We start from the raw sequence: 13,281 nt of genomic DNA, 5'->3' as shown, positions 1-13,281 counted from the left end.
CGTTCTCTGACATTTCACAATATGTAATGACACATTCTCATTTCACAATATGTAATGACACACTCTCATGCACTCATGTAAATTGGTGTAATGACAATGACATGATTTTATTTGGATCTATGTATCTAGATAATATATGCCACCATGTATCTACTGTATATCTATAATCATGTATGAATGTGTCAGCCTATGTGTGTATGGAACCAATGTGTTTATTATGTGAATATCACTATGTGTGTATTTGTATGCTCTTCTACGTGTAGCACACATCGGATGTGTTTATGGTGTTACATGTGTGTATATTGCATATGTATGTGTCCTGAGTGTGTGTATATCTGTGTGTCATTATTTGACATGCCAAGCATGTCACATGTATATGTCGCTGTACACGTCTGTTGATAGCATATGTGCTGGGGGGGTCCTTGAGTGGAAATGCACATGCATAATGGTGTGTATGTATATTATATATTAGTATTTGTGCTCTTATTTATGTATGAGATGCTTCATGTGTGTGCCATAGTGTATTTATACCCGATTCTTATACTACCAAGGACCCATGGGACTTCCTTAGATAGAACTGGAGATTGGCCACTTTCAGTTTAGGGGTGTGGAAAGCAAGTGGAGGTCAGGGCAGGGCCACAGCTGGGGAAGAGGGTAGGAGGACCCCTCCTAGCCCTGCCCCTCCACGTCCCGCCCCTTTTCCTGGCTTTTCAGGGAGGTCTCAGCACCCTACCCCACCCCCCACCACCCATCCCCTCCTTCCTTCCCAGGCTGGCCAGGCCCAAAGCTCTCTGCAGGTCTCACAGGCAGAGTCAAACCCAGTTCTCTCAAGAGAGTGATTCTCCCTCCCGACCCCTTGGTGTGCCCACCCCACCCGTGTGCCCGCTAAGCCCATTCAGCACCCCCACCCCAGCAACAGAGTCTCAGACGAAACAGAAGCAGAGTCCATTCTTTATTAGTGTTGGGACCCCTGGCGCCCCCCATCCCCCTCCATCTACCCTCCTTTTCAGCCTCTTCCTCGTCCTGGCATCTGTCCGCTTGTGGCCAGGCCGCACGCTGGGGCCTCTGGGGCCTCTCCAAGGCTGGGGCAAGTCCAGCTGTACAGCCCTCCCAGGCCTCTGGGCGGCAGAGGAGCTCGTGCGGCCTTTCCCGGGCTGGCCAGAACCAGGAGGGACGACGCCTCGAGGGACAGTGGAGGCCTTTCAAGGGTCCGGGCGGGGTGGGGAGGGTGCCTGAGGGGCTCACCTGTCACACACGGTCCTGAGCGTGGAGGAAGATGGCGGCGGCGGCGCGGCGGTGTGGTCTCCGAAGCCCACAGTACACTCATCCATAAAGTAGGAAACACTACACCCTCCAGTGCTGTTAGTAGTGCTTTCTACTTTATGGGTGACTGCACTGTCTGTCTGTCCGTCTGTGAGTATTCTTGAGGCCGCCTGCTCCTCTTCCTGACTCCTGCTTTGAGAGCCCCCCCAGCCCTCCCGGGGGCTCCCTAAGACCCTGCCGAGCTGCCCCATGGTCCCCAGAGGGCCTGCACTGGGCCTTGTGGGCGGTGACTCAGCATGGCGCCAGTCTTTGCCTCCCCTTCCTTCCTCCCCCCACTTCCTCTTTGGTTCCCTCTTCCCTTCCCCCTGCGGCTCCACCCCATCCCCCCACCTTTGGAAACACTCAGGTAGAGACCATCGCCACTCTGGTTCTGAACCGGGTGCTGACCCCCTGGGTGACCCCTTCCAACCACACTGCCTGCCCTCCAGAGTCCAACTGAGGCAGCCACAGCTTCCTCCCACCCAGGCCTCCATCCGCAGCCTCACCACCCACGGCCCTGACTCCCTCACCACCCAGCAGCTCCCCCGGCAGAAGCCCAAGGCCATCACAACAGAGATGGTGGCCGTGTTGGGTGGAGGGGCCGTTTAGTGCATCTCGATGACACTGAGTCCCACTTTTCAGCCACCACCCACTCCCTGCCATCCCCACCCTACTTTCTGGCCTTTGTCCCTTGAAATCCAAGACCCCCGCTTTCTTCATCGGGGCCAGGAACCATTTTACCTTCCTTGTCTAGAGGGACGTCAAGGCCCAGGATTTTGAGTAGCTGTTCCGCCACAAAAGCCGAAAGTCGATAGATCTGAGGGTTATGGCACCTCTTTGCCTAGAGCTTTGCTAGTAAGCCTTGGCATCCAGACTCTCAAAGTTCCTCCCCAAAATATCTCCACCCATGCCTACAAGTCAAACCCAAAGCCAAGAGTTGAAGAGCCCTGGTTGGGGCTGAAGTGAAGGTCCAGATCCTTACCTGATGCTGCAAGGCCCAGAGGAGCAAGCCCCGTGCTCCAGGCTTCCAAGTGGGGTTCCCTTCAGGGCGGGCAGGGCTTATAACCCCGAGGCCACGTGGGCCAGATCTCAGGGCGCCCAACGGTCGTGGAGCCCGCCCCCACACCGCAGTGGAGATTAGCGCGCCCCTCCCCTCCCTGGGGAGGACAGACTGACAGGAAACCAGAGACAAGGCTGGGTATTGGCGGGAGGGGTGCTGAAGAGACCATCTCACACGCCCTGGGCAGGTGGCTTCCGGGACCCCAGGCTTGCCCTTCCCCCATGGCACCAAGTTGGGGGGACTGACTCGGGCCCTGAGGGTGACCCTAGGAGATAAGAGCTCCCTGTCAGGGCCTTCAGTGAGTGCCCAGAACACAGGGTCCCCGATGCAGCACAAGGAAAGCCCCACCCCCGAGAAAACTCTCTTCCTTTTGGGACAGCAGTGACATTCAGACCAAGCCATGTGTTACCTAGAGAGACCACACATGTACAGATGCACGAAGGGAGGTCCAGGCCGGCATATCATGGTACCCTTCACATAGTTGGAGGCCTCAGCACCCCACAAAGCCATCCCGGCCCCCCACCCAGCCTGTGGAAGACCGGCCTGTGCCCGCAGCACAGTACGGAGGTCACGCTCGGGCCAGGTGGGCCTGTTAGCACTAGACTGGATGCTTATGCTTATGCTTCCTGTGAGGCCTGGAGGGCTAGGAGGGCAGGGCAGAGCAGTGGGGGGACCAGGGTCTAGGGAAGGACAGTGGTGCCATTAGGCTTGGAGGAGTGAAGGGGAAAAGACTCCAAGGGGAGGTTCTGGCAGCCACCGGATGTGGGCACGGGGCCCGCCCACCTGCGTGCCACCCCCGCTTTCCCCATGGGGAAGGCAGGAAGCTGCCCATCCCAGGGCCCCGTGCTGGGGGAGGGGAGCACGGTGTGGGGCTGGGTGGGGGCGGGGATGGGCTAGGTCTGGGCCACACATTTTCCCAAAAGTTCTCCAAGCCTCTCAGCGGGCTCATTTCTGGAACCAAGAGGAATAGTTCAGGGGGATGGGAGGGTGGTATGCATGGACCAGCATCACCCACTGGGACTCCTTCCCAGAAGGCCATGGGCCTCTTCTCTGGGTCCCCCATTCAGAGTCAGGCCCTCACAAAGTTCAGGGGACTCTCGGATTCAAGGTCCCAAAGAGGGTTGGCATGCAGTAGGGGCCAGTGGGGAGGGAGATCATCACATGTTCTTTCCTTCAGGAAAGGCGATCCTCAACCTGAGAATTATTGTCCAGGCCGGGTCCATAAATAGGATGGAGAAAAGGAGAACAAGGCCCTTCATCCACTAGGGTCTGAAGAGACAGCAGTGAGGAGGGCAAGCTGGCCAGAAATGGGACAGTGCTCCTTTAACAGACCACCGCTCTCCAGACCCTGGGTGGAGGGGAAGTGGCTGCCCTCCACGATAAGAGGATAAGAATATCAAAGTTGTGCAGTAACCTGAGTTCCTGGACCCCCACCCTTCGGGGCCCCTCCTCCTGGAGCATCTTGCCATCCCACCACCAGCCTCGGCCTAGAGTGCTCTTGTAGCTATCACCTCAGAGATATTTTGTCCCAGCAAACAAGAGTCACAGACTGGGAGTCAGGGGCCTGGCTTCAGGGCCCAGCTCTACTATAGACTCTCTCCACATGTGACCTGTGGCAAGACAGAACTGAGTGTCCCTCCCAGGGACCCACAGGTCCCTCAACAGTCTCCAACTCAGCCCCATCGCTTCTCGGCCTTTTGGCTAAGATCAAGTGTAGTATCCAACTCAGCCCCTTTCCCGTCCTGGGCCAGGTAGAGGTGTCTCCGATACTGCTCCCTTGTGACCACAGAGGCTGCTTTCCTTTCATGTGTCCCCAGTGCCCATGGCCAAAGACCACCAGTGATGTTTGGTTGTTTGTTTGTTTTAAGAGAGAGACTAAGGCCCAGTCTCTCCACCCCAGAACTTTTGGAGTCAGGAGGTTTCTGGAGGGGCTGAGGCTTATACTGGTTGCCACTCTCAGGCTAGGGTTGAAGAGGGATGGAGCAGAGGTGAGGCCCAGTGTCCCTGGAGCCTGAACTTCTCCCCCCACCCAGCAATGGCTCCCAGCTCCAATGGCCTCAAACCAGGAGAAACAGGACAGGGCCAAAGACAAAATCAAGGACAAGGGGCATGGTCTGAAATAAGGACATAGAGATAATAAAAGTGCAACAGGTGCACTGGACTGGAAGCCCCACTCCAGGCTGGCATGATCCACATGTGTGTCCTGTATAACGGACCAACAGGTACCTGAGGGAGGATCAGTGGATGCCGATGGGTGCATGTACATACACACACACGCACACATGCACGCACATAAACACACACAAGGACACACATGGCCCAAAGGGCCCAAAAGATTCACAATCTTTCCAGAGAGACAGCAGACATGCCCAGAGCCATGCAGACAGGTGGTGGGTAACAGCCCAGCTCAGGCCTATAGACACACCTTAAGGAAGACCTGCTGCACACCCTGGACACATCTGCCTCCTTCCTGGAAACACCTGGGAAGGTTCACTTGGGAATTTGGAGCCAGCCCTGGGAGGGAACCAGGGAACCAGGGACGGCTTCAGAACACAAGCACCTCTGTACAAGAGGCGTGACTCCCACTCCTGCCCCCAAAGCCCTCTGTTGCCTCAGTTCCCCAGGAGAAATGATGGCTAGTGGCTGAGAATGGAGGCGGTTGAGGAAGGATGCTTCTCTTTGTGGAGGAGAGAGGAGTTCAAGTTGACTCCTCAAACTCCACCCCTTGGCAATAGGTCAGGGCTCCATCAGACACTGACTGGGAAGCCTTGCTCACTTGGACTCTGCTAGGAAGTGTCCTCCATGGTCCTTCTAGTTCTGACACTCTTTGTCCAGGGATCATATTTCTGCTTAGAGGTAGCAAAAAGGGAGGAGGACTAGGGACCAGGATAAGAAGTAGTAGAGGCAGAGAAGCTGGCATCAGAAAGAAAGTGGGAAGAGCCCTTCGCCAGGTGACAGGGCTGAGGCCGCTGGGGTCTGGGATCCTGGAGGGCTCCAGGTTCTCAATCGCACACCTCTGCCCCAACCTGACAGCTATCTTTGGGTGCCAAGCTGAGACTGTGGGTCGGTAAAGGTGGGCCTGAGGAGAAAAGGACACAAGACCTGTCTTCAGGGACTCCCACTCTGATAGACAAGACAGATCTCCACACAGGGTGTGAAACTTTTGTGTGTCGGTGTGAGAACAGTTTGTACCAAAGTGGGCACAGAGCTTCAGGTCTGATGTGGACTCCTGGATCCTACTTGAGCAAACACTGAATCTGAGAGGTAAAGTAGAGCCCACATAAGGACCTCCACACATTCCTACATCCTACAAAATGACAGCGATGAGGGCAAATGAGTCCTGGGTGGGGTGGAGGGCCCCACAGGCCTGGAGTGACAGGTGCTACAGTGGCCACCTCAGAGGTACAGGGGGCCCCCAGCAGATAAGGCTTCCTGGAGAAGGCAAGCATGGATGGAAGGGGGTTTGGAAAGAGAGAGAACAGGGCAGGAGCTGGCTGGCAAGGGGGAGAAACAGGGAGAAGAGGCCTAACATTTGCAAAGGGGAGTGGGCGCAGAGGGTGAAGGAAGGGCAAGGGTGCTGTCTGCACACGGAGGCACAGGCCCTCCCTGCAGCTGCACGGGTCTGGGGCCTTTGCTAGGCAACAGACAGAGATGGCAGCCCAGATAACCTGCCTCGTGAGGAGACAACAAGACAGAAGCCACAGGACCTAACCACTCACAAACAGGAAGTCAGAAGGCAGAGGAGGCCCGCCCTCGGGGGAGCAAGGCCTGGGGAGCCCCCAGGCCCCCCCTCTGTGTGACTACAGAGGAGGGAAACTGAACCCCTAGCATCGCAGTATGGGGCTAAGGACAACTGAAGTCAAGAGTCTCAAATGCTGGAACCTTTGGTCACCCTCCCTGGAAGGGCTACTAAAGGAAGCAGGGTCTGAGAAAAGGAAGTGCCTCAAGAACCTAAGACAGTGCATGGCCCTTGCAGACCTGAACCGGGCACCTAAGCAGGTGCCCTGGCTCCTTTCAGAGCCTCGGGGAGCACCAGTGGTGCTGAGAGGCCTCCCGAGGAGCGGAGTTGGCACCTTCTCCCCTCTGCCCCGTCTGCACTGCCCAGGCATCCCACAGGTTCAACTTCACTGTCTCCTGCTCTCCTGGGCTCAGATGCCAGCTCTGCTGGTCTGGTTCAGCTCTCCAGACCACAGTATTCAAGGCCTTTTAAGCAGCAAGATCAGGGTGTAGTAACCTGGCCTGAGTTGGGAAACTGGCCTGCGAGCCCAGAGAGAGGCACAATGCAAGTGAAGGCCAACTTCGGAGTTTTGTCCATAGCATCTGGGAAGAGGCAGGATTGTCTGGCTAGGAAATGGGGTGTGGGTGTGAGGAAGAAAGTCACCCTGACGACTATTGTGGGAGTGACCATGAAACCAGAAGGCCACTGGGATCTCCCAGGAACACAAGCAGAAAAGGCCTCCCGTCCCTGGCTCTCTCCAACAGAAGTGCTTGTATTAACTTGCTGCTTCTGCTCTAGCTTTAACGGCTATGAATGAACTCTGTGTTTATTGTATGTGTGTGTCCCAAGAGCTGGGACCAGGCAAGGCGTCCCTGCCTGGAACCCGCTATGCCTCTCATCAGTCTAACTCCCTTCCCCAACATCAGGACCACCAAACAGAAGGCAAAACAGGGAGACAGGAGACTAGGGGCCCAGCCCCCACACTGTGGCTTTTTACAGTATAACTTCAGACCGTTCAGAGAATCTGATCCCCAACCCGCAGCTTTTGTTTCTTCACCTATAAAACTGAGGAGGAGGTTGACCAAGGACCCGTTTGTTCTCTCGGAAGTTCCCAAGAGCAAGAGGGCCCAGGAACCTTGGAAGAGGAAGCAGCAAGGTCTGTTTTCCAAGACCTGCCCAGCCAGTAGGTAGCTGATGGATTTCCCCAGCAGGCTCAAGGGCAGGGCTCCCATTACTCAGAGAAGGCAGGTGGCTGGGAAAGGATCTAGAGCAGAATCCTCCCCTTATTTTGTCTGGGAAAACGGGGCGAAAGGCTGGGGGCACTCCTTGGTCTATCTCTCCCCTCCTGCCGCATCCTGTCCCCCACTGGATTCCTCACATCCCAGGGGCTGCTGGAAGGGGCAGAGGGTGAGGTCTGCCCCATGAACTGCTCTGGGCTCTGTTGCCTCATTCACCCCCATGTTGAGCACACCTAGCTGGGGGGAAGAGCGGCAGCTGAGGCCACTAGAGAACTTTATAAAACACATTCAATCCGAATCTCATTTGATCAGCATGCTGAGCCACTGATGTAAATGACGGGATCCCCATTTCAGAGATGAAGAACTGGAACTCCACGAAGTTCAATTTCACCTTCCTGAAAACAAGCCAACAGTCTGCCTCCTGGTTCTGCCTCACTAAGGAACTCAGTTCAAAGTGCCCCCGAGAAGAACCAGCCCTCCGAGAGGTGACCCACCGGAGGGGGGAGTGGCGGCCTGTGTCTGCTGGCGTACCCAGCTGGGAAAGGGGATTGGAAAAGGCAGTGGGAGGAACTCGAGTGGGCCCCACTCCCCAGGCGTGTGGGGGAGGCAGAGAGCCCTAAAGGATAGCCGAGGGGTCTGCGGAATCTCTCCAGCAGCGATACCTACTCCCTGGCCCTCCCGCCCCTTCCCTCCGAGCCTGGCCGCAGTCAGAGGAGGGAGCCGGCCGCGAGGTCTGAGGGCCCCCAGCGGCCGCAGCAGCAGCTCACGGGTACTGGAGCCGTTAAAAAATGACTCAACCAGAAAGTGCGTTTGAAGCGACGCTTGCCAGGGCCCCAGAGCCAAACCTCAAAAAGACGAAGTGAGAGAGAGGAGGCTGCGGGGCCGGGCTGGGGGCGGAGGCCCGGGCTGGAGCCGGCCTGGCCAAATAAGGGCAAATGCTCCCAGGCTGACCAATGGCGCCCAGGCAGCCACGTCATGGGGCTGTGGCTGGGGGGCAGGGGAGAGGCCTGGGGCCAAATGGGAGCTGGGGACTGGGGCGGGGGGCCCAGGCTCTCCGGGAAGGGTCCAAGGGTGAGTGAGCAGCACGAGGTGTTGAGGCCCTCGTCCCCAAAGACCTTGGTACTGAAGGCAATAGACCCGTGCCCCTGAAAGCCCCACCTACAGGCTGGGGCTCAAGGGGGCAAAAGGAAGAGAAGGAGGGCCCCCTCACCCCGTCCCACTTATGGGCCCCAGATCCCCATCTGCCGTGACAGAAATTGAGGGAAGCCATAAGCTGATGCACCAGTGTAGTTTTGTCTGGCTACTGACTTTGGGTAAGTGGTATAACTGAGACTCAGTTTTCTCATCTGTGAAAGGTGAACAGTACCTCACAGATGGTACTGAGGATGAGATTCAGTGATTGAAAGGGGCCGGTTTTGAACCTGGTAATTGTCATACTGATACAGTAAATTATTAGAAGCCCAAGGACTGCTTCTCACTCATATTCTTGCCTCCCAATTGTTGTGAAAGATCCCTTTGCAAGGACACCATGTGGCTCTCAGTGGTGGGCCCTGTGCCTGTAGCACGGGGGGAGAGGTGTGGAGGTCTGAGGGGTCCTTCTAATCGAAGCCTAGTCCCTCCTACCACAGAATAGACACACTTTCCTCAGTCTCAGTCACCAGAGATGTGACGTGGCCACCCTGATCACCTCCACCTCATCTTCCCACCGGTCCTTCTGAGCTCCACACTCTGCCTCCACCTCCCTGCTCCCCTGGAGTGCAGGGCTGAAGAAGTGAGTCTATTCAGCTACCCAGAGACAGTGCCAGTGTCTCAGCTGCCAGCACAGGGTGGGGGCAGCAGCTGGCTTCTCCTAGGGGACCTCTGATCACTCCCTTGCCTCAGGCCTTCCCAGCCCCTGCTGGGACCATAGCCCAGGTGAAATGGCTGCCAGTCTCTTCCTCTCCAGTCCTTCTCTGTCCCAAGCACGGATTTGCATTTCCCCCCTGCCCTCTGCTACCCAAGCCCCCAGGGACAAGGGTGACAGTTAAACCCCTTCCTCTGACTAGTGGCCCCAGAGCACTCACTTCCTACCAGGTATTTTTCAGGATGGGGGGAGGGGTTCATACAGTGGCAGTGGCTGGTTGTGGGGAAGAATGAGAGAAGCTGGGGTCCCTACACTCTAGTGTCTGAAGCCGTTGCTTACCGTCCCTCAAGTTCTCTCTGTAGCACAAGAACTCAGTGTGGAGGAAGGAGAATGCACAGGCAGGAAGCAGCACATAGGAGCTCTTAAAATGGGCCTGCCAGGCCTCTGACTTCTTACAGACTCAGGCTTCCATCTGTGGAATGGACTTTCAAGGAAAGCCCAGGGTTCAAGTCCTCTGTCCATGACCCCATAATGCCTGCCTTCCACTCTGGGGGGAGTGTTGAGAATCAGAGTGCCAGAGGTCCTCTGTCACATTTCATAGAGGATCTGGCATGTTGGCACCAGCAGCACAGTTTTCTCTGCCCTCAGTTCCTACTTTCTTAGGGTCTTAAGGCAAAGAGAGTCACAAGCATCTCTAGCAGAAGGCACCAGGCTAGGTAGGGTAGGACGTATAAAGTAGCAGTGGCCCCTTTGGGGTCAGGCTGACCACTGCCTCTGGTGCTGTCTTCTCACCCATAAAGTGGGGAGGTTGGCCTAGGTCATGACTCTCCCAGGCTTCACATTCTCTGTATGATCTGCTGTCACTCTAGAGCCCCAATGCTCTGGTGAAGGACTCTGCACCCCAAAGACCCAGGCAGGCAGCCATGTGCTTTCTTCCTCAGTCTACACCTTATTGGCCCACCCTATAGCACCCTTATAGCTCACCCTATGCTACTGGCTATCTGTTCTCCTGGCTCAAACAAGACTGGAAGGGGGACAGCCACACATGGGGAGAAGTGGCAGGCTAACATGAATCCAAGAGGTAGAAAAATAATCAGTCCCAGAACCATTTCACATGATACAAAAATGGAGGTGTATAACAATGACTTTGAGCCAAGTAAAGGTTAAATCATACCCAGAATTTTGTATCCAAAGAGCAAGGAAATATATGAAAACAAGAGAACAGAGAGATTAAAATAAAAAGCCATGGTACTTAAAAGGAAAATGTGTTGGTTGTGATATATTTATGTATGATGGATGTATTGGAACATCCATTGTCCAACAGTACTACAGGGAGGACATTCTTGCCACACTTACCTAGAACTTATCTAGAGCTGGACAACTTTGGATAAAGATGATTCCTTAGATACACTTAACAGTTTACAGCTCTCAGATTGCTTTTACATAAATTAATGTATATCTCACAACTATCCTAAGATAGGACTACTGTGTCTTTAAGTGTATTTTTAATTTGAAGTTAGCGTACAAACAGAAAAGTGAATTAATCATGAGTATATGGCTCAATACATTTTCAGAAAGTGACCTAATCTATACAACTAGCATCCAGATCAAGAAAGACTCAAGATCCCCTCATAACTCCTCTCACACCCCCACTTGTCATGGGTAACCACTATCCCACTGCTTAAAGCAGAGTTTTGTCAGCTGCATCGTATAGAGAGGAAACTTTTAGAGCAGTCAAGGGACTGGAGGCAGAAGCAATACCTCTAATTGGTTATGTGTGTGTATTTTCATCACAAGTCTCAGTGTTCCAGTGGAGTGTGAAGGTGCCATAATGGGGCTGCAGATGGAGGTGGTAAGTAGGAAAAAAGCAGAAGTTGGGGGTATGGAGCACAGATCAGCAGATACCTAAGAGCTGCTAGAGTAGAAGAGAAGATGCAGGCAGGTGGGAATTGGAGGAGGGCTAGACCTGTTTCCCAATGTCCTGCCTAGGGATCCTTGAGTAAATCCCAAGGATCACCTCCCTGGACCATTTCCCCACATTGCCTCCTCCTGAGGTCATTTTAGACTGGGAGACTAGAGACGTAAGTGGTAGGCGTAGGGTGTTCGGGGGACTCAATGTATACAGACATATAACTTTCTATGATAAACCAATGCCTCATGCTGGTTCTGTGGAATACTCATGAAGGGAACAAGCCCACGGCATCCAGGGCAACCTATATGAGAAGAAGTTAACAGCCCTAAATTTGAGTTAAGGCTCTACTTCTTGATCATGGCCAAGTCACTTTAACTTTGACCTTTAGTCTCTTCATCACTATATAAAGATGTTAACGATGACACAGGGGTTTTGTGAGGATCAGGTAAGATAAAGGGACATGAAAGCCCTTTTGTCAACTGAAAATGCCACTTAAATGAAAGGCTTTACTGATAAACATGAACCAGACTTCCAAAGTAAGATACTAATCTGTTCTTCAACATTGCCTACCTCTTTTACACATGCTCACAGGATCAGGTGTCAGGGAGGGAACATGAGAATTGAATAGCGGGCTATGGACAGGCTTGGAGTAAGAAAGTAGTGGCCATGCCCAGAAATGGCCATGCCCAAAAATTAGGCCAAACCTAGAGCTCAGCCTGAGCTTAATCCTCCCCAGCTCATCCCCATTATTTCTCGGAAACAGCTTCCCTCCAAGACAAGAACATTCCTCCCTTCGTTCCATCAGCCATCAATTGCTGCCCAGGGCTGTAGTCTGCATTCAGCAATGAACTGCCACTGAGTATGTTCTTTAACCCCTCAGGCAGTAGTGGGTAGGAAGTAGAGAATGAGGAATAAGTAGATAAGGGGAAGGCAGCCCCATCACTACACTGACTCATGTCTGTCATTGCTGAACTAGGGAGGAGCCTCGCCTTTCTGAAGCAGAGAAACCAAATGACTGAGCAAAAGACCAAGACCCTGGATGGATACGGGACCTCAGTGGTCAGAACGGGGCTGAAGCTCTGACAGGCACAGTGAGAAGAGCGCAGCCCTCATTGAGGGCAGCAGTGGCACCGGCAGCAGCGGGAGTAGCCGAGACCTCCTCTTCCACATAGCCCTGTCCCCTCCGAGGGAGCTGTGAAGAACCAGCAGTCCCTCTTTCAGTTTCTTTGGGCTCCCGGCAGTGGATAGACTCTAGCACCTTCTTGCCTGTCGGGCTGTTGAGCAGCTTCCAGGATCACAAAAAGCAAGAAAGCGAATTGAGCAGCAGCTTCCAGGCAGAGCCCATTTGACACTAGGTCTGTGAAATCCGGTCCCCACGACTGGCCACCCCTCCCCCACAACCATCAGGCCTGTGTCTTTCGCTTCCTGCAAGGCTAACAGTTAGGGCCTCAGCCCGCTGTAGGGCTGAGGCAGGCAGGCTGAGTGTGGTTATTTGTGCACAGCTCCTCTTGCCTCCCCTCCCCACAACTGTTTCCATTCTCACCGAGCAGCCACGTCCGGGTCAGACACGCAGGACAGCAGCTGGGGATTTCCAAGGGACTTTTTTGAGAGAAGCCAGTGAAAGTTGGGTGTTGGCTGCACAGCCTAGGCACTCTTGCTGAAACCCACTTCTTCCCTCCAGAACATAAGGCTGGCCTGGTGGGGCTACTTCCCAAGGATCCTTTTAGATGGGAATTGAACAGAAACCACCACCCTTGAGCTCTTTCAGTTTGCTGGGCTGGAGAAATCCTTTAAAAATCCAGTTGAAATGGGGGTTAATGGACAATTCCCTCAGAGCTTGAAGGCATCAGCAGAAAACAGTTCTGGTCTGAGGAAGACCCATGAGTGACAGGAGCCGCCTGAGCCACTCCCAGCTTCCTTCCCATGGGCCTATGAGAGGACAAGGACAGGGGTGGGAGGAGGTTCACTGGACAATCAGCACCTCTCCCTCTTTTCCACACACTTCAGGGCCACAGGTAACAAGAGACACTGACTCACTAGCAACACCAGGTGGCTAGAGACACACAGCCTCTGTTCACAAGTCAAGAGCTCATTCTGCAGCCGTGATTCTAGACATTTCTCCCACTATTTGGCTGACTATGCACATACTGCACATATTTAAAAATAGCTAATAAAAAGAGTAAATGAATTTTACCTTTTATAAAACCT

General features: G+C 54.0%; 1 long non-coding RNA gene across 1 annotated transcript; it reads left to right on the top strand.

Moving 5' to 3' along the window:
* The first annotated feature begins 4,480 nt into the window (after positions 1–4,480).
* LOC140606432 (uncharacterized) lies at positions 4,481–12,202 on the top strand. The gene is made up of 3 exons (XR_012008745.1): positions 4,481–7,236; positions 7,673–7,803; positions 12,050–12,202. It is a non-coding gene; the product is annotated as an uncharacterized lncRNA (long non-coding RNA).
* The last annotated feature ends 1,079 nt before the right edge of the window (positions 12,203–13,281 follow it).

Source organism: Canis lupus, chromosome 16, assembly GCF_048164855.1.
Source record: "Canis lupus baileyi chromosome 16, mCanLup2.hap1, whole genome shotgun sequence".
Lineage (NCBI taxonomy): Eukaryota > Metazoa > Chordata > Mammalia > Carnivora > Canidae > Canis > Canis lupus.
Note: the sequence above shows the minus strand (reverse complement) of the source record. Positions and strands in the feature narration are given on the sequence as shown.